A 22,828-nucleotide genomic window follows, 5' to 3' on the forward strand; every position below is an offset into this window, starting at 1 on the left:
AAAGGTTCATGTTGAGTGCATTGTACTGTAACCATACCTTTCTTTGAGAATAATTTAAATAAATTCATCTCATTATCTCATTGCTACCTTTCAGAAGAGTAAGGTGCAGGGGCATTGTTGAAGTTCAGTCTATTTTTCTTCACCACACAAAAGCATTGTAAAAGTTCTGGAAAGGACAGATGTCCAGATCATACAAACATAGATCATACCAACACAGGAGGCACACTCAACCTCCCACAGAATGCAGGTTCTTACATATTGCCAGTGAAGAATAACTTAAAAATAGTAAAATGGATCCAACAACCGCAATTTAGGACAAACACTTTGAGTGTTTGAGTAATTATCTGACGCCATAACCTGAGCCCAAAACCTTATCTACAACTTTCTGGTCTGTTAACTTTGCATTTGTCTCAAGAGCTCCTAGAAACTCCCCATACCTGTATTGCACTGTCTATTTTTCCTCCAATTTACTCTAGGCAGAAGGCAACAAGCCTAGTCCAACATTCCTGGCCTCCAGTGACATGGGTCTGGGACAGTAGCAACTGTCTTTTCTCTTTGGAATCACAGGATTCTACAGTCATTGCTTGGCCCAGCATTATCTACTATCCAGAACAATAAGAATGCAGGAGTTGGACTCAATGATCCTTGTGGGTCTCTTCCAAACGATGATATTCTCTCCTACTCTGCTAATGAATGTCTTTCTATAATAATACCAGACCCATAGTAATCCCTATTTTATACTACACAGACAACAAATTGTTTTGATTTTTCCTGCAAGACTGTATTTTGCTTTCTTTATGTCTCATTAGCTTACAGGGACAATGTTAAAAAATGTTCATTTCCTGCTCATCATTATTGCCCATAGGCCAGGGATTGATGACATGTCTACAATACTAGATCAAAATCAAAGGCCAGCGCTGAAATTCAGATATTAAAAATGGTGTTTAAAAAATGGCTTCTCCCTGCTACAATCTGCATTAGCAATTATATAGTGACACTGATGCAATGGTAACTATAAAAATAAAAATGTAAGATTCTTGAAGGGGACAACATTTACTCAGCAGTTTACTCAGAGTTATGAAATGCTGCTGCAAAGGGGATGAGAATGATCACTAATCCTGGTGTGTTTGCAACAATTCTCTTATATTAGCAGTCACTTATTTTAGAAAAATGAGAGATGACTTACAGGAGATCAGACAAAGTGTTAAAATCATGCTATTGAAAAGCCAAATGTAGTGCTGAGATTATTGTTATGATCTTTTTTTTCTATGCTTTCCTCACCTCTGTAATTTTGTCTGTAGTTGAACTCTAAGACCCTTAGGCAAGAAAGCTGTTAATTCATCAGAGAATGAGCTCTCTTTGTTCTGGATCCTGTATAATACTCATCAAATCAACCTTAATCCCTTTAATGTAAATAAAAACAAAGGTATCACAGTTGTGTAGTATTAGGAGAGACTTCAAAGATACAGAAGTCTATCTGCTTTGTTTGAGGAAAAATTAAATGTACCTAGACTATCCATGACAAGTCTGTCTAACCCATTCCTAAAATAGATTTTTCCTTTCAGAAGATGCATGAGATTCTTTGGTTATTTTCTGGAGTCTGCTTCATTGCTTATCTCTTCTTATATTTAGAGATTGTTTTTAATAGGTCCATGGATGGGAGAAGCAAGATGAAATTTTGATTGTGATTAAATGTTACTTTGGTTTTTTGATCAGGTACCTATATAGGACACATATAGATAAGAGAGAAAAAGCCCTAAGTTTCAGCAACATAATTTTAGAGAAAAAAACCCCATATTTTATCTGTACCATCAAAATACTTCTGATGTCAGTGCCTAGTTTCATAACTGGCTATTAAATACTAAGTTGTTTTCATGTAGCCTCAAAGCAAAAACCCATGAAATATGTTTGTGAGGAAAGCAGTAAAAATTACTGGTATTATCTCTCCTACCCTTTATCCAAAGTTTTAATGCATTAAGTGCTTCATTGTTTCCTGAGGACATCTGTGTGATTCTCATAGTAAAGACAATCTCTTATTTTGCTATTATGGATGGTGTGTCCTGGTCCATCATTTCATGGTTCCTAATATTTACTCTTGAAACTCTAACATGAAAAATATCACAAATTAAAGTTTTTAAGTAATTTTTACTTTATTTGCTTTATTTATTTTGTATGCATATACATTGAAAACATTCTGTGAAATAATCTATTGCAACATAATATTTTGATTTGTTTCTTTGCAGTTCATTGAATGTAGACATAACTGTCCTATCATTACACTTTGAAAGATATTCTACATAAATTCAGGTTAGTAACAACCAACAGTGTGTGTTGACAGAAAGCTACATCTAACCTTCAATTAGAATACAGGTTTGCATACATAGGCATAACTGGGCTAGTTTTATCTTCTGATCATCTGCTTTGTTCTTCTAAGGATGGCACAAAACCCCCTCCCAGAATGTTTTTTCTATGAGCCAAGTGTGCTTGCAGACAAACCTGAATACTTGGCAGCTGTATCCTATGGTATGCAGTTCCAGATTAAAACTAGCTTGGTATGTGCTGCATGTGTTACAATCACACTTCAGTCTGAAGCCCCCATATATCCTAAATTGAAACAGCAATGAATACTTGAAACTCAGAAATTATCTTGGATCTCTGGCCATCTGTGGGGCAGATGTGCAACACTATTCTCACCAAAAACAGCTTCAAACTTACCTTCCTGTTGTGCTTCTTCTAATCAACCCATTTCCAGATCTCACTGCTGGCAGCAGTCATATTGCATGTTTGGTTTAATAGCTTTGCACGCCTGATATAATCCATTCCCTATGTGTGCACACATTCTTCCAGGCTCTCTTGGCAGAGTTCCTGAGGTGTACACAAGTGAATAGTGAGGAAGATGACAACTGTGGCACTGAAATCAAAGTGCACCTACTGAAAAGAGAAAGTGATGCAAACTGAGAAAATGTGTGGTAAACTTGGGCACTGAAGCTATTGGAGCAGGAATGCTGGACTCCCAACATATTTTAGGAGCATGTGGGCAGATTTTTATTAAAAAACACCCCAACATGGTCCCTTCCACCACTATGATAACACAAATACACCTCCTACCACGTCAAAAATCTAGAATTGACTACATGTTCATGGCAAGTAAAACATAAGGGTCTCTAGTGCACTTTTCTGTGTGATTTTGCTTAGCCACTTTCTTCCCCAAAAAGCTATGATTATATATAATATGGTATGTAATATTAATTGAACTAATATGTAAATACTTTAGAGAAGAAAACTCAACAGGGTGCTACCATTATATAAAATGTGAGTTTTCAAATGAGAATCTTTTCCATCACCTCATCAAACAAGGCATCCAGTCCTCTACAGAGCAGACATCACTCCAACGCAGGATGCTGCTGAATGAAGTTGACTCCCAGAGAAACCTGTGTCCCTTCCTGCAAGCCGTGTGTTCCACATAGTGCCCAGTGACAGCACACACTGAAAAAGAGAGGGCATGGGCAGGAGGAAGCAGGAGACACTCAGTGTGCTACCATTTAACAGCAGAAAGGGGGCTGGCTTTGTCTGATAACATTTGAGCCACAGCACTGCACATCACTGATCTTCAAACTACACTGCTGCTTCTTCTGTGGCTGCAAAAGGAAATGGGAACACATGGAGAAGGGGTCTAATTTATCTCTTCACAGTTAAGTGAAATTTACTTGACACATGTCTTCAGATCTCCTGGTGAAAGTAATTATAAAAGTGAAATATGTGGTAACATACAATAGCAACTGCTTGTTTTCCTGCTCAGTATCTAGTACATCTCTAGTCTGGGAATGTTGGGTACCATTTTCATAGAAATAGCTTGTTGTTTTCTTACTGCTGTATACTAATAATAAAAAAATGAGTTTTGTTAATTCTAATAAAACTTTTGAAGAAATTTTAGTTTGTTTTCTGAAGAAATCATATTTAATGAAAAAGAAAAGTCTTTATGGTAATCTTTTGCTAACCTGACTTGTAGATTTTGTTATCTGTAAAAAGCTTTTCACCCTAGTTCGAATAAATATTTCTTTCTTTCATTTATTGTCCCACAAAGGAAAGGACCATCATCTGTAGATTCATTAAACAAGGATAGTTCCTGGTATTGTATAGATATCCATTAAAGGCCATCTAACATTAGCATGTATTCTGTTTGATAGTACCTAACACAGTGCTATTTCCTAATATTATTAATTTTATAAATGTAAAATGGGTCAAGATTTGGGAACTGTAACCATAGTTATGGGTAGCAGGATCCCAGCATTTAAAGGAGAACTGATAAATTTTGAAGATTGAAAATAAGAAGTATATATAGATATATACAGATATAGATATATAGATATATATGTAGAACATAAGGACCACAGCCTACCAGTAATGCAAAAGGCCCAAACCTGCTCCAGTGAATTTATCCAAGCTCCTTGAGCCCATGGGAAAAAACAGAGCCTCGTCTAGCAATGAATCACCTTTCTTTATGAATTAAAATTGCTGGAGATGTTCCTGCATTTGGCTATCCAAGGAGTCTCAGCCAGGATGAGCAGCTCCATTCCCTAGTTCTGCCCTTTCCATATGTAAGAACAGAAGGATGCACAATCTATTTCAAACAGTTAAATACAGCTTTTGCCAAATGCAATAAGACTGTTTGCAGATTGAAACTTTGAGAATTTCAGCATGCTTTTTTTTTTTTTAGCAATAAGTAAACATTGCATAACCCTTAAAAAAAAAAAAAAAAGCCATGTTCTAGATTTTGCAAGAATTTTGAAAATCACGTAGTTAAAATCTATTTCATTCCCATCATAAGAGTTTCTAGGTAATGGAAGTATATGATCTCACACCACATTACAAGGGATTCAAATTCTGTTTTCACATCTATGTAATGCTCTTAAGTAATGTTATATGAATACATTCAAGAGCAGCCACTAAGAAACTGTTAGCCTGTTTGAGACTCAGAACATTTTCTAAAGTGGGAAAAAGAGCCATAATAATCCTTGCCATACTGGAGTTTAAAAATAAGTCACATTTGGAAACTGTATTTACTGATTTACAGACCACTGCATTCAAGATATCTGCAACAATTTGTACAATGTTTACTATCACAAGAGATTCCTGTCTTAGTATGAATATTTCTCTTTAATGTAAATGCACTATAGAACACAATGTTGCTTGAAAACAACATCATCAATTTAAGAGAAAAAGAAAAGGACTGTATTTGCCTCAGAAGCCCAAGTTCAAATTTGAATCATGTGGCCTGAGATTTGAGTTCAAATTTGAATTACGTGGTCTGAGATTTGAGCAAAAATGCTTTATTTGATGCCCTCAACAAATCAGGATGTGTTCATTAAAAGGTTGAATAGACTTTAGAGAGAATGCAAGTGTGCACTGAGAGTATCAAGAGACTGAGAGTGAGAATGGAATGATATCACCAAAGTAAGCAGCACTATCAGCACTGGGGTGGGTAATACACTAATGTGGATTTCTGATGGGACGAGCCACAGCAAACATCCTGCAATACAACGTGTAAGAACAGAGAATACAGCTTCAGAAAATATCCTCCACACTTAAAAAGTGAGTAGGTTCTTTCTTTAGTCAGATAAGGAATGCCAGGATAACATTAAATCAACACCTAATATGCTGAAATATTGCTTTAAATAGTCGTCAATTTTTTAGGGGTCTTTTTCCGGAAAGAGACTGGATCTTACTAGTGACACATTTGCAAGGAATGTCAGTTTAAATCTTTCCTATGACCCCAACACAGAGATATTCAGATTTACTAATGGACTCCTGGGAATAACTATGAAAATAACTGTTACCCTCTTGAGGAGAATAAGGAGAAAGAGCATGCCCTGCTTATTTTGAAACTAGAGATCTGCATCTGTCTGTACTGACAGCTTCAACTTAAAATTGGAAGAGGTAGCATTGCTTGTAACAGACTGAGGCATATCTGTTCCACTTATATCTGTCTAAAGCTTGCCCTGAGATGAGCTGCACAGTAGGTCAACAATAGCAGAAGGTCAAGCAAAATGAGACCAGGGGAATTTTACTGGAATTTAGGATTACATACTAATGAGTTTGGAGAATTTGCAGGCTGAGAGACTCTCTGCAAAGGAAGCCATATAGACAGAGCATTGCCATCAAATTAGATTTATTTCTGTATTTCCTGCTGACTGCTTATTAAAGTTCTTATCTTAATTTGTTTTTTTTCCCATGTTTTCAGTGAAAAGTGAACTTACCAGAATAAATGGTAGAACCTCATCCTGAAAAGTCTTTTCGTGCCCTGAATTTACAAAATATTGTGTTCTACAATGTCAAATGTGTATTAGATACTTAGGATGAGCTAAAGTTTCTTTACTTATTTTGTTTACATAATTAGATGCCAGGTCATTAACAGAAGGCTCTCTTCTGAATGGTAGAAGATATATCAACAGTTCAGCAACAGTTGCGCTCTAAAGGTTTTGGTTTGCCTTTATTCCTGATTAATCATTTTCAAAGATGTATGATTTCAGAAAAAAAAAAAAAATCTGTGAGTACCCTTCCAAAAATAATGGTGGGCAGAATATTGTACTACAATATTGTGAATATTGTGAACTACACCCTAAAATTGCTGTTGATTTTTTCTTTGAAAAATTCCAGTACCCTATTCTTTGAAGCATAGGTTTGAAAATCGATGGGAAAAAAAAAAAAGAAGTATTTTGTAAGATATATCTCCTTTGTTGCTCCTATAAAAATCCATCAGAAACATGTCATGCCATGTTGTCTTTGAGAAAAGTCAAGCTTCCCTCCAAGAAACAGGGCAGCTCCCTTTCCTGTGCCTTTGGCACTCTCTGGTGCTGGAGCCAAACCCTGTGAAAGAAGGAATTGCTGCATGGCATGTTCATATCAGGAACAGAGAGACGGACTCGAGACAAGGATATTAGGAAAGAGGACTGGGGGGAGATTAGCTGGACTTTTACATGGAGCCACAACAGAAAATTGATTGATCATAATTAGCCACCTACAGAGATTGAATGTACAAGCCAAAATCTTACTTTTGAATGAAAAACCTCCGCCTAGCACCCATGAAGAAAATTCTGCAGTCCCACAGTGGAACAAGGACCACAGGGAACATACAGCTGTACCTGCTGCACAATTCCTTCCCTGTGTCACACTACCAGGGTGCACAAGCCACCCTAGGCTGTGACCAGTGCTCTCTGACACCACCAAATAATCTTAAACTGAAAACACTGATGCTGATAGAAGAAACTTTACTGTAAAAATTTATGTCTAAGTCAGACACAGAAGTGCAGACACAGAAGTGCAGACACAGAAGGACAGAGCAGAGTTCCTTCTCTGTCATAATCCCATCCTTGTATATTTTACTAAAATGGAAGAAAATTTAATGGCAGTGGCAATGCTGGTGTTTTTGTTGTTTGTTTGAAGTGGTCAGTGCTTCCTAGGAACAGATCTGAGAGCACAGCCTTCACTTTATGCAGGCCAATGAGCTCACCATATTTACAATAAATTCTTAGGGGGCTGAAGATGAAATACCAGAAGCATCTCCCTCTGTGGCTTGCATGTACTGAAATTTAAGTGGAGCCTGATTTGTGCTGACATTCCTTTTTACTTTCCAAGGCTGTAATGACTAATACTTCAGTAGATACTATACTAAAAGCTTCCACTTTCTCCAGCAATAAAATTGAAGGATTCATTCAAATTAGAAACTTCCTCCAGTCAATTATTTTGATATGTAAGGATGCTGTAAAACAGATTACAGAAAAATAATTTCCATTAGTTATGTTTATCTGATTTTTCCTAGGACCTCTACAGCTATTGATGGACTGTAACTTTTCATTTGTAGTAAAAGAAGTAAAAAGAAGATTAAGTGGGTTTTACTGTCAAATTTAAGTTTCATCCCAGCAGGACACAAAATTTTAACTTGAATCCCCATGTTCAGCAACTGAAATTTAACACCTTGGAAAATATTTTTGGGTTTGTGTTCCTCGGCTTTTTTCTTTTTTCTCAGAAGAAACAGAGGATCATCTGGAAAATATTCTTTCCTTTGATCCAATACACATCAATTTTAGACCTACCTTAACAGCTTTAAGTGTGGAATTCCTTATTTCCAGCCTTCCCTCTGTTATCAGAACAAATAGAAGGCTCTGTTTATCAGCAGCCAAATGATTTGCAGATTGCAGTCAAAAAGGAATTTATAAAGTTTCTGCTCCAAGGAAAGCCATGATCCCCTTAGCTTAAAAAAATCTCCAAACTGACATTTCCAATATTTTCAAAAATGTCTAAAAATCTAAAGGTCCACCCTGAAACTTTTCCATTTTTTTTCTTCTATCCTTTTGTTCCCAAATATGTTCAAAATATTCCATCCCTTGATTCTATTGTAAATATGAATTTACAAAGAGCCAGAGCTCTTTGTAATTTATGGATATTTTAATGGTAATCTTGTTACAAGAACACCTTTTCTCCTCTTTAAACTACTCTCCAGAACAGAGCCAGCTGTGAATACCAAGCTCTTGGCCTCTGTAATACTCTTCCCTTGCGTGTGTGTGTTTTTATGGTCTGCTCTTGCTTGCTTTGGGTAATCTTCCCTTACATCAGTATTTAAACAGAAGTGAGTGGAACTTACACAAGACACTACTTGACGTGAGCAGTGGATGATAAAGCCAGGCTCTTTGTAGGTATTGCAGGATGTGATTTTTTCCCTTGCAACAATAGCTTACTTCAAAAGAAAGGGCTGGAAAGGAAGTGTCCTTTGAGCACCAGCCTTTTTGAAGCCACATGCTGCAGTCTCAAGTTCTTAATCAGTGTGCACAGCGTTCATGCAGAGCACAGATCACCTTTTGCCATCCTGTAACACTGCATTCATTTGTCAGTCCTTAGGGACAATCATATTTCTGAATAGGGATTTCTTCTGAATTGTATTTGTCAGCATTCATTTGCAAAATAAGCTGGCCCAGGTTATTAGGTATAGATAATTAGTGGTATAACTCTACAAATGTAAAAAAACTATGGGTATCTGATGTTATACACACAAAATCTTAACTGCTATATTAAAAAGATTGCTCTGTGCAGACTGCAAATTTCAGTATGTGGTACAGTAACAATGTCCAGATTTTCCAGCTTTTATATATTATGTATGTGAAAAGTCATATGAAACTTGGACAGGACACAGGATATTTTCAGTATTGCTTGTATTTGAGAAGCAAACAAGTGTAAACCTGTAAGGGAGTTTCTTAAGACTGAAGAATTTTGTTGCCCCAAAATTCTAAAAAGCTCAGAGTCTGATGCTTCTACAACCTTCACATAACTCCTCAGGCAAAAAAAAAAAAAAAAAAAAAAAAAAAAAAAAAAAAAAAAAAAAAAAAAAAGGGGATTACTTATTTTCTTCATGTCTTGTATGTTGACCTGAGAATCAAGGAGACAAGACTGATCTTGATGGCCAAGAACTTCATAGAACACATGAAAGACAAAATACCACATACCTAGTTAAGGAACCATCCTTAGAACAGGTGAACAGGTGGCAATTCTTCACATCCCCTTCTTCTTGCCCATTAACACTAGTATGATTTATTACTTATATTTCAAATCAAATAGATTGCTTTTTTTTTCTCCCATGGATAAACATATAGATTATATACCCACCTCTCAGAAATCAAGTTTTAAGTGCGTGCCATAAACCTGGAGAAAAGACCTAGGCCTTACCCTAAAAGTAAGAATACTCTTTCCAGAGGTGTTTGTTTCTAATTTGCGTGGCCAATGAGGTGCAGTGGGACATGTGGCATCCAGCCAAGCACATATGAGACAGCTTCCAGCAGAGGATGGATATATGTGTGAAGTAAACCTGCATGTGTTCATGAGCCTCCAGGGAAAGTGAGCTCCAGCCTCTGACTGTACAGCTCAGCACTTCTGTAAACACTGAGGTCCCCTGGGAGAGTCACCCAGCTCCTTCTGAGCTGCATAAATGAGAACCTGAGCAACAAAAACTCCATCCTATAATTTTATTTATTTGACACTGTGAACCAATCTGCAAGGATTAGAAAATGTTTGGAATCAGAAATAACTCCAGGTGAAGGCCTTTGATTGCCATAGTAGGTTGCAAATCATAACAGGCAAGCACAAGAGATCACATAACCTTACGAAACATTCCAGGACAGTTAAATGGAATACTTCCCTTGCACAATTTGAGAAAAGTTCATCTCTAAAGCATGACATGAAAACTCTTGCTCAATACTGTTGTTTTCATTTGAACTCAAAATGAATAAACAGACCCAAAGGAGTCTGGCTTTAGGGCAATTGCCTGCCTAGGTACTCAAGTGATACAGATAGCTCTGTAGTGAAATGCAACCTGGTCAACTACTTCAGAGCACAACATTCATTGCTGTGAAACCTAAAGAAAAAAGATTCCTTATGAATTGCCTTATGAAGATGTATTTCAGTCTCTTCTTACAAGTAAGAAGATCTCAGTACAGAACTAACTCCCAGGTCTGAGCACTGTCTTCAGAGCTGTAGCAGTAGGAGTCATTACACTGTGACAACACAACAGATCAAGTAATATCAGAAGACACCTCAATGCTCTATATTCTTGAAAGAAAACACACTGAGCAAGAAAGAGATCTTAATTTTTCTAGGAAAAGCAGCTTTTTCTTACATTTTATACTACTTCTCACTCAAGGAAAATTTTATATAGAAAATTATGTATATTATATATACGTCACAGCTCTTTTCTATAGCAGGGTACCTAGGTTTTGATTGATTAATTTTCCCAGACATCCATTATGTCTGTTATTCTTCGAATTTCCAACTGAATTGCCAACACAGATAGTTCAGAATACCATGGGAATTAGTAGTCAGAAAAAGAGATATTGTCTAGAAGGCATAACACTGTAAGCAGAGGACATTTTACTTGTTTATCTCTTCCTACATCAGCAAACACTATTCAAAGTGTTATTTTCTGGGACTTTTTTTCAGCACAATCTACAGCCAGTTTAATTAAATATGCCAGGATTTTAATAATTCTCAGTTAAATATTCTGATTTTGATTTGTCATAGCTAAATCATCTCTGTATTTGAATGCAAATCTCTCTCATTGAAACACTTGACACCACTCTTTTTCAGAATAACTGAACAGTATACTACTGTTAATCCTAATAACTCTTGCTTTAATTGCAATAGTTTTAGGTAGTTTAGTTTCATTTCAGAACTTGCCACAGAAGCATGGAAATCAGGGATAAATCATGGGAATCCAGGGACATGGAAATCAGAGATAAAAGAAACACAAATACAGTAAAAGGGGGCACAATGGAAGATTGCTTTGAATTTGGTAGCTCCGTCATACTCTGAATCTGCTGGTTTTTGATTGAGTTACACATGTTACCAATCTATGCTATGAGTTATACTCATAATAAGATGGTTTTATAAACCAGTACAAAAAAAAAAAAAAATGTGCAGCATATCTGTTGGCAGACACAGAGCTAAGTTAAAAAAAAAATCCACATAAAACCTAAATCTGAATTATCACTTTGAAGAGGAACTTTTGTTCCAGACAATTATATTTAAAAAATAAAATGACAAACTCCTGAAATTGTTATTAAAGAGGATGGGGCTAGGAGTAGTGGGAGGACGATTTTTCTTTAACTAAAAACAAAAACATGCTTGGATTAGTTTAAGGTTCAATCTTGCAAGTTGCCAAGCTTTCTGGTCCCAATTCAGTAAATTACTTAAGCATGAGCTTAAGTTTTAGGCACATCATCAATTCCAAAGAAATTATCTGACTCACACATCCCTAATAAATGTCTGGGCTAGAGCCAGAGATCTCAGCACTTACTAGTATCAAGACATTTGTTTCCTAATTGAACTAATAGTGATAGGTAGATTGCATAGAGAATAAAACCTGCTTCAAAGCTCCTTGCAAGGTGGGAGTCACAGCTGGCTCTGCTGTAACCCACACACTTCACAGTGTGACTCGACTGTCCCTGCCATGGTACAAAGCTGGCCACAGTGTTCCTGCCCTCCCAACGTTCCCCCGTCCCAGGGTGAATCATGTTCAGTGTTGCTGAAATTCCTAGTTATCCAAACAAGCAATAATAGAAACATTTGAACAGAAAGAATTTTTGAGTCATGTAGGTGGTTTTCTTGTGTGGGAAACTACCCGCTTTGTATCTATGTGATTAGGAAAGTCAGTTTCATTTGCCTCTGGCTGCCTGAGGCAGGCAATAAAAAGCACATTCATGCTCCTATTCCTTCCCCCTTTCAGCGACACAGAAGAAGGGAAAAGATTATTAACATTTGTGTCACTGTCAGGTTAAGAGAACACATTCCCTGTCTGTAAGGCATCACTTCTTACCAGTAGGAAGAAACTTTTTCCAGAATTTTACAGTGCCTGAACTTACTCATCCAGCTAGATGAAGAAAGTGCTACCCAAATACGTGCTGCCCAGTGCACAAAGACAGGATACCAGAAGTATTGTTTTGGTGGCGTTCAGCAATACACCAAACCCTCATCAGACATGGTGTCTGCCTAAAACTGACTAGATTGACTAAAAAAAAAAAAAAAAAAAAAAAAAAAAGGAATGAAGTAGAGGTGAGGAAGATTAAAGTGCAATAAGACTGTACCATTTGCTATTTGTGCCCTTCTGGTCTCTGGCAAGCTTGGATAGAAATCTTAAAACAGAAGAGTTTTCATGAAAGATCAGAAAAGAGCAATTAGCTTTGGAGAGCTTCATAAAGCAAACATGAAGAGCATTATGGGATGTAGTTCAAAAGGGTTCCTTCAAAATATTTTAAAATAACAGTCAAAAGACCTGAGTAGCACAGGTAGAGAAAAGACAGCAGACAGTAGCTTCTCACAGCAGCGTGAAAATGATGTGACGGGGGAAAAAACAAGCCAGGATGAGGTTTTAGTTGAGGCAGATCTGGAGTAAAACATCAGATCTGGAACCAATCAAGCAACAAGAAGGGAGAATGAGGACAGCAATCCTCAGACATGTTGAAAGCCCAGTGAGGACACGATTTCAAAAACAGCAGGCTGTGAACATGGCTGTGTTGAAGATGGCTGATGAGCCAAAACCCTGGTCAGAGTCATGTTGGCTGAGCAGGAGTGGAGCAGAGGGAGAGAACTCGGCTGGGAGAGAGGATCTCTACATCTCAACATGAGCCCAGACATGGCAGGGAGAAGGTTTTTCATGCCAGAAAATGAGACAGGCTTGAATGGAAAGCATTACTATGCAAAAAAAAATATTTATTCCTGTGAGAACATGGATGTGCTGGATATTAGGAATAGAATTAAAAACTTTCCCAGCATTGCTCAGTTTTGACACCATGCTGACAATGGCACTTTTCAACAAGTATTTCAGGGGGAACTTCACCCAAGAGATTTTATTAAAGTCAGTCTGACAAACTGTGACATCTTTCCAGAAGAGAGGTTAACAACAGGTTTGCATCAGTTTTGCGAACAGCCCTTGGGCTGCATTTTCAATCTAAAAATACAGAATTATGTCTGTTGAAAGTGCTATGCTGAAACTGGTGACATCACCAGTGGCAAAGGATGGGAACTGCCTTCCTGCTGCTCTCAGCAGCCTTAATAGAAAAATGATTAATCATAAGTGCAAAAAAAAGTTGTCATACTATCTCAGCTCTTTTACCATTAAAATTTTTTAAATTATACTGACTATGTTACTTATCAGTTCTGGACTGACATTTCTATTTTTAATATAAACAAAGGGTAGGTAATTATAAGTAACATCTGCATATATGCTTCCGAAGTGTGGATACAACCTTTCAACACACTGAAATATATTTGTTAGTGCACACACTTAGATCCTGTCAGATAATACGAAGAAAATTTATAGAGAAAGATAAAAAAGGAAATAATCTATGGTATGGTAACTGGTCACCTCCATATTGGCATTTTAGATAAGTCATAATTAGTCTAAGGAAATCTATTTAAACTGTCATGTACATAGAGAGACTGCCTGTATTGTACACAAATAGATCTATAGGCTACTGTGGTGTCGATGACAGACACAGGCAGTTGTGAAAATTTCAGAGAAGCTAGCAGAAAACTGAAAGGTAAAATCTCAACAAAAATCCATTTGTAAGCAAACATCTTTGCAGAGCAGGAGTGAAGGCTCACAAATGTTTTTGGGTGGTTAATACTGAACAGAATAGTCTTCAGATTAAATGACCATGAAATAAGAAATGTTCTCATAAATAATGTAAAATTTGCATCAAGAAAGTCATCATTGAAAAATTAAGCCCTGATAAAAAAATATTTGCGTTGCACAGATGTACAAACAGGTGTTCACTTGGCATCCATAAGAAGCAGATAAATAAATGCTCTAAAAGTCTGGCCTATTCAGCACCAACCTCAGTGAAGATTGTTCATGACTGTAGCTGAAATACTGTAATTCAAAGTTTTTATGTTTAAAACCTAGAATATTTATGTATCCAAATGGAAAGTTCCTTCTTTCCTTCCTTCCTTCCTTCCTTCCTTCCTTCCTTCCTTCCTTCCTTCCTTCCTTCCTTCCTTCCTTCCTTCCTTCCTTCCTTCCTTCCTTCCTTCCTTCCTTCCTTCCTTCCTTCCTTCCTTCCTTCCTCCCTTTCTTTCTTCCTTCCCTCCTTCCTTCCTCCCTCCCTCCCTCCCTCCTTTTACCTTCAGTACTGTGAAAATACAGATTTGGAAACCATTCCTGAAAACTACTTTTTCTCTAAACTACTGTAAATATTTTCCTTGTTTGAGTAAAAACAACTTTTGTTTCTGTTTTCTCTAGTAGAGAATAGTATAGTCTGTTACCTTCCTTTTTGCAATTAAATATTACATTCTGAAGAATTATCAAGATTAAAAGCTATTGATTTCTTCAGTGTTTCCTCCAAATAAAAAAGATCATGTTTACTACATCTCTGATCATTCCTTCTGATTTCTTCTCTAATTTCCCCATTGTTAATATGTTTCTTGAACTCCTATTCATGTTCTTATTTCTCAGCATTTTACTACCTTTTACTGAAGTAGCCTTTCACTTTTGCAAAAGCTATTTTGTAGCTCACAAAATATTATGAGGAAAAATACAATATTAAGTGTATCCTTACCTCAGAGATTTTAGAAAAAAGGCTGTTAAGTACACGCAGATAAAAGATAACCATATAAAAATATGATATTTTACATCACAATGATATGCATAGTTACAATCACCATGACAGCCCCTTACACATTTTAGTACATCCCATCCCCTTGTGAGAGAGGGAAGTACTGTTATTGCCTTGCTACCAACAGGGACGTATCAACAGTTATATATATATATCAACACAGTTATCAACAATTATAGATACAAATCCACACTAAATCATATGTTGTCATTTTATATATTTATAGAAATAAGATATTGATACATATTTATATTTCTCATTATCATGCTAACATGGGGAAATTATTAAATTACCTTTGAAAGAGCTAGTGAGGGTACCAGAAGCAAAATACATACATTTAGATGAGCTCCATCCAGTTAGACAATTTGTTCAACATTGAAGCAAGATTTATCAGTTAATAAATGTGTTGATATGTTTCTGTTTCTGATGCACAACCAGCTTTAGGATGTTCCAAACAACCCAGACTTGTGTCCTGACACAATTCTTGAGAGCTGTTATCACCAGATCTCCAGTAAATTGAGCATGTCTCCCAGATAACACTTTTTGCATGCCCAAATCACCCACAGTCCATTCCTCTTCACTTATTTTGGGTTTGAGGGTTTTTTTAGGAAGTTAAACAACACGAGAGGTAAAGCAGAAATATAGGCAGAAGACATGCCACCTCAAGTTGAGGTTCTTTCCACACTCCAAGCACAGCTCTTTCACCAGAGAGGATGGACCCACCCTCTCTTCTAAGAACAGTGTAACTCAAAATCAACCAGCTCAGACTCACGGCACACAAACACGCACCAAATGCTCCATATAGACCTAACAACTATAAAAAACCCACTCCTTTTGAGAAGGGAAGATAAGTATAGTGACAACTGATGTATGAACACAATTTAACCTTACCCATTTAGACAACTTCTTAGTTATCCATGCAGATAATTAGCCATTTATACAATTTCTGAGTTGGCAGGCCTTTAGCTCAGCCAGTCCAAATGGATGAGCTCTGGTCTTAGGAGCTGCACGTGAAACTAGGAAAGGCGAGGAGGGAGATTCTCCCCCAGAAAGGGCAGGGGGAGATAACTGAGGAAAGAAGGAAGAAAGATTATCAAAGACTAGAAAATAAGAAGTAGTGGAAGGAAGGATATTTGAAATTCTAAGACTCTGATTTATTGCATCTTTATACATTTCTTTTGTTGGCTTGTCATCAAGTAGATTGCCAACGCAGAGACCAGAACTTTGGCAAGGTTTTTCAGTCAGCATTCACAAAATGAAAACAGAAAACATCTTAAAGCCTGTTGCCATTAGCAGTAAATTTTACTTTTGTACTCTTGAAATGTGGAAGGTAGGTCCCCTTGTTGGTTTGCATACTGTCTGTTTCCTGACAGGAGCCAGCTGACTTCTCAGAAAGGGAAATCTGGGGACAAAAAATCAGGAATGACTCAGATGTGAATTCTGCATCATTGTACTAAAACATGTAGCTGAAGCCATACTAAACATGTTGCTGAAAACTCAAAGCTGTGTTTGGGGCGTCACTGAAACATGCTTAGCAAATTTGTCTTTTAGCTGTCAGATTTTTTACTAATTTATGCTAATTTATAATAGGTATATTTCACTGTTATTCTTTATTGTTACCACGTTCTTATAGTTGAGAGGTAAATATTAAAATATTTTCTGATTTTCCATTTATTTTCCTCCATAAAAGGACTAGATGATTTGCCTTTGTTTTGTACTCATAGTTTGGAAATCTTCTAAATAAATCAATCAATCTGTCAGCTCCCACAGGTACTCTAGTTGTTTTAACAATTTAGCTCCGATCCTGCAAATTTGTATTGCACAAAGATGGCCAAGAATAGGACTTATCTCACCTAATCTAAGAGATAGGAATCTAATCTACACAGTTGTCTAGGCTACACTTCTGTTGTCAATTGGGAGAGGCAGAAGTCTAAGATAGGAGGTATGAATCACCCCTCCGGAGGCGAAAATCTCTCTCCATTGACTCTAGAGGGAACCTGGGAAGGTTGGTTATACTAGACATCTAACATTTAAATGATCAGACCTAAGTGAGCTAAATCACGTTTGAAGTGCATGAAGGGCACACTGAAATCAGTGCAATTCCTCTGAAAAATAGTTGTATGGATGTTAAAATGTTTGTATCGTAAGGGTTCCACACTATTGAGTTTTTAATGAAAAAGACAATTGCTATGTGTTTAGCAGAATAGAGCTTTGATCCCTGACTGGTATTATTTTGGTAAAATTAGAAAGGGATGCAAATCAGAAAGTTCAGATGTAGGAAAAAATTATTTAATGTGACATTACAAAGTATTTTAAAGGGTAACTATTGCTACCCTACCTGATCCTTCACTCATTGCTAGAGGTGTTTGGGAGCATTGAATTTAAGGAGAACTCTTTATTTTCATGTATCAGTAAAAATGAGTGATGATTCTGCTGCTCCCTTGAAAGTTCAGGAAGGGATAGCTGTCATATTGCCAGACTGCCAGGATACTCCTAAAAACAGTTCATTATTGACAGGAACCTGTATCAAGAGGTAAAATATTTGCTTGAGAATACGTTGGTAAAATTTATCAACAGATGATAAGGACTTGGTGGTCTCATAGGCCTGGCTGACACCGATTCTGAAATGAATATTCAAAGGTACATATTTCTCTGCACTACCAAATCGCAGTGTCTTGGGTTTCTTCCTTTTGCGGAAAAAAATTGCTTTAATTTTGCAGGGACAGAAGGAAGAAAATGCCACCCACCTTGAGGCCTCTGATTTCAAGGCACTTCCCTTCCCATTGCATGTGTTCGTGGGGAGCAGAGGTTTTGTGTGTGCACAGCTATAAACTTGCCAAAACCCTCTCAGCGGCCGCTGCCGCCCCACCAGTGCAGCTGTGCAACAGATTGCCATGCCACTGAGTCAAACTAGAGTCTGTCCCCACACACAGCCCCAAAACTTGGAAACTTCAGTGCCAGATGTGGGGCTGTTAGGAAATCCACCCCCATAACCTAGGGATGGGAGGCACAGCTGGAGCTCAGAGCAGACGGGGCCTTCTGAAGTGGCTGTGTGCCACGAGGGGTCCAAAATGGCCGGGACGAGGCAGGATCCAAAATGTGCCCCATGTTGCAGCAGGTGAGGAATGTGTAAGGGAACACGCTCCGCCAGGGGATCTCCACATGCCACTCAGCTGTCAGCCCTGCTCCCACTGCCTGGATTCAGGTGGATTTCACTCACTTGGCGCTGCAGGGAGACAGACTTTATCACTTTGTGACTCACGCTCCATCGGGGGGAGTGGGAGCAGCAATCATTTATGACTCACTGTATTGTATAAGGCTGTGGAAAATCATTTGCCTGCATACTGTACAAATACGTACTGGAAGTATATTAAATATGTTGAAGTAATTGGAACACAATTAAAATGTTCTGAAGCAAAAGAGAGAAAGGTTACTCATTACCAGTCTCTTCCTTTTCACAGAGATAACCTATTAGAAGAAATTTGCAGTATTTTCCTTCTGAAGTAGTCAAGGCTTTAAAATTCTGTCTAGAAATAGAACTATGTGAATAACTTGGGGTGGGGGTTATATTCAAAGAAAAAGTAGCATTTTTTTAATCCTCTTGACAATGTTTTTTTTCATCTTTTCTTGAGCAACTGTTCCTAGGATGAGAAAAATGTAAGTTCTTCTGAAACAGTCGGAATAAATATATTTTGAAACTTTCCCTCTGAAAGCCAAGTTGTGCAAAAGCTTAATGCTCAAACCAGTGTTTGAATAAAACAGACTGCAAAGGATATTGTTACACCAGAGGGAAAGAAATCATAGTCTGCAGGTTGAGATGCTGCCTATAAAGTTCTTTTCTTTGCTAGAATTTAAATGAGGACCTTAGGAAAAAATACCTAAATCGGAAAAAAATCTGAGATTTTTGTATCCTTTGTATCCTAGAACCTGGGGTTAGATGATTTGGATGGGGCAAGTAATAGCAATATCAAGGAGACAGCTGTGTTTGAACACTTTCCTTTCCTTCAGACCAAAACCACAAGAAGCAATACAAATTAAAGTATTTCTACAGGGAAAGAAAAATAATTCTGTTGAAGATTGATATTTTAATACAATTAGTTCACAGAATCACAGAATATGCCAAGCTAGAAAGGGCCCACAAGGATCACTGAGTCCAACGCCTGATCCTTCTAAGGACCATCCCCAAAAGTCACACCATGTTCCTTGGCAGAGTGAAATACGGGATCAGACAAACCCCGTGAGAGCATAATGGGTGGTGGGAAGATGAGAACAGGAGCCAGTGCTCTTCCATGCTTCAATCCTGAGTCACAGACAGGTCAATCTACAGAGGGGAACTTCTTGTTATCACCCAAAATGAAAGTTAAACTAAGTGAAGTGCAGGGAATGGTTAGCTGATTGCTAGGCAATGGCTATCACAGCAAACACAAGCTAAAATCAGCTCAGGCCAAGACAAGCCCAGGCACGTTTTTAATCCCTGCACTCTCAGGTCAACAGAGAGCCTCTGACCTTTTACTTGCAGTGACAAGAAATCGCATATGCTGAGCTGTAAAATAAGGACAAGGAAACAGAGAGGAAGAGAAGGATGGTCTTTCCCCACCAGAAAAAAAAAACAGAGCTATGCAGGATTGCCTTAAAACTGTGTGGTGTGATTAAAACGAGCCATTCTGTAACCTGATGTTGGACACTGAAATATTTCCTTTTAAGATAATCCTTGTTAAAATAGAAAAATTACTCTGTTTATTGCCTTTTTTTTTTTTTTTTTTTTGTTGGTTTTTTATTTGTTTGGTTGGGGTTTTTTTTTGGTTTTGGTTTTGGTTTTGGTTTTTTGTTTTTGGGTTTTGGTTTTTGGTTTTTTTGGTTATTTTATGTTTTCTTTCCTGCCTGTACAGACAAAAATGGGGGTTCATGGGGATAGAAAGAAAAAGCAAGAAGCAGTGAAGGGACAGCCTGGGAATCTGAGGACTCACCTGGAAGGGCAAACTTTAAGTTTATATTTAAATGTAGGCAAAACAATAAAACAAGTACAGGCTCACTTCCAAGTATTTGACATTTGGTCCAAACTTTGCAAAGAGGTTGAGATCTTGCTCTCCTGCTCCTTGGCTTCTCCTAAAAAACCATACTAGCTCTGTGCATATTTTTACCCCCTTTGCCAAATGTATTCTTAACATCCCAAAGGAGCCCCTCTCTCTCCTGCACAAAGCACCCTACCCTGGCAGAAGGGGACATCTCTCAGTGCAGCCTCCTTGGGGCAATTCTGCCCCATCCTGGGAGCTCTCTGGGCCCTTGGTGACATCCCAGTGTCATCCAGCAGAGTCTAACTCCATTCAGTCAAATCATGGCTCCTGCTCTCAGCCAGTGAGAGGTGGCCCTCAGTGAACTATGTGGCAAGTGTAACGCTGAGCTTAAAAGACACAACAAGTCTCATGTAAGAATTTACAATACAACTATTTCATGTTCTCCATTCATCTGTTCTTTCATCTCCTAGGCAAGGGCCCAACTGATATACCAGCACAGCTGATGATAGGACTTTAAATTTTGGAACATGTCAACATCTTGTTCTGTTAATGTGCAGAAACAAATCTAGAGTAACCTGGAAGGTTTTTTTAAGACCTCCTAGTATCACAGGCAGAGCCATGGACTTCTGGGCTCAGCAAAGCGCCCAGAGCAATACTGAGACAGATCCAAATGTAGTATTTTACAGGAGACAAAAACCTTTCTGAATATCTCAGACTCAAAATGTGACTTGTGTACTGTCTGAGCAGGTGAAATATAGGAGAATTAAAGTCTTAACCTTATAGAATATCCTGAAATGGCTAATATAACCAGCTAAAGCTACTATATCAAATTAATTACTGGATTAGATTTAAAAGATTGGTCTAAAAATGCTGGTTTTGAATAGAAAGTGTTAAAAACATTATCCACTTGCCCACTGTTTTCTAGTGGTTTTAAAGATTTAAAAAAGACAAATAAGGTATGTATTTTTGCAAAAATCATTGTGGTTACTACAAAACAGGTCTATAGGAGACCAAAGAGCAGTACTATAATACCAAAATTGCACCAAATAAAATAATAAGGAAAGGAAAATGGTGACTGCAAACTCTGTGGATTTCAAACAAAATTGCAATATTGATTTGTAGCCTAGAAGTCAGAGTAATAAATATAATGGGAAAAAATGTATTCATTTTCCCTGATTTGGGGCAAATGGTCTAGTCCCAAAGGAGGCTTTCAATTATTTTCTAAAAGGAAAGAAATACGTGACGAAAAGAGGAGTTTAATTTTTTTTTTCATCTGGGACAGTTGCATATAAACTATTTTTGGATACAGAGAAATACATAAAGACTTTGCAATAGAATAGAGGAGCAAAAATTTCCAGTGTTGAATTCTTCACAAGATAAATAGATAGGGGATCTGAGGGGTGGGCAATGAGCAGTCTTCACTTCTAGGGGGGAAGATAGAGGGTAACCAGCAGCTTGACTAACTGAGATTCACAGAGTATTCTGAGTTGGAAGGGACCCACAAGGATCATCAAGTCCCATTCTTAAGTAAATGGTGTAAAGTAAAAAGCACCCATAACCTTGGTGTTACTAGGAGGTGTTACTAGTAGGTGCACCATGCTCCAAATAACAGAGCTCACCTCCTCACTGTGTTATGAGAATAATTTCACATGATGATATGAGTCTATTTGAGTTGACCCACATGTATGTGAAAGAGCTAAAGAGATTTCTCTTAATTGTTAAGGTCCTGGAGAAAAGTGAAAAACATTGACTTTTTTCTTCTTCAACCCCAAATTTAATCCCTTATACACTGTAGATGTGGCACAAAATAGTTTTTCGAAGAAAAATTAAAAATGTATCTGGTTGTTTTTCACACAGAACAAAGACATCTCTGTTCTATTATCAGTGCTCATATCTGTTCTGGTACAGGATATGTCATTGCTCCCTGTACCAAAGTGTTACTGCATATTGTAATGCTCATTGAGAAAAATTTTTAAAGGAAAGCTCATGATGTGGTTAAACCCTACCCATGTCAGTCTGGGCTTTACATGGGTGAATCATGTCCAGTGTTATGGAAAGAACCCAAGAGACCAAATTAATATTCATTCTGTTACATCCCTGAAAACCTCTTAAGACTCCAGCAAATTCTTGCTGATTTTATTCAAGTGTTGTCTTAATACTCAAATTCATGAAGCACATGAAGATACCTTGGATTTATTAAAACTTATTTGTACTCAACATTTTTGAAAGTCAGGTCACTACACAACTATATGTAAAGAAGCTCAGTAGGTTGGCCTGGTTTTGGGAAGTGTCAAGTTGCCACGGTTGTTACTAAAGTCAGTGAAAAATGCAAGTTCTCAATAACTGGAAATCCAGTATTTTTGCTCAATTTTTTAGCTGTACATTAAAGACTCTGGCTACCTAAAGGTGAAAAACTGAGGCTTGATCTTTTAACTTCATAGTGGAACAGAAAATTGGGTCGTTATATTGAAAGAAGGAAACAGCAATTGCGTCATTGAGATTGAGGCAGGAAAGCAAGCTCATCCTCATTTGCTGAAGTTATCTAGTGTCTTTAACATTATCTCAATATTCAGGATTTTTCCTGAGGTTTAATTTCAAATGTAATTAAAAAAATGCTTACTCTCCCATGGGTATTTCAGATAGTGGTGAGATCTGGTG

The sequence above is a fragment of the Sylvia atricapilla genome, chromosome 3, assembly GCF_009819655.1.
Source record: "Sylvia atricapilla isolate bSylAtr1 chromosome 3, bSylAtr1.pri, whole genome shotgun sequence".
Taxonomy (NCBI): Eukaryota; Metazoa; Chordata; class Aves; order Passeriformes; family Sylviidae; genus Sylvia; species Sylvia atricapilla.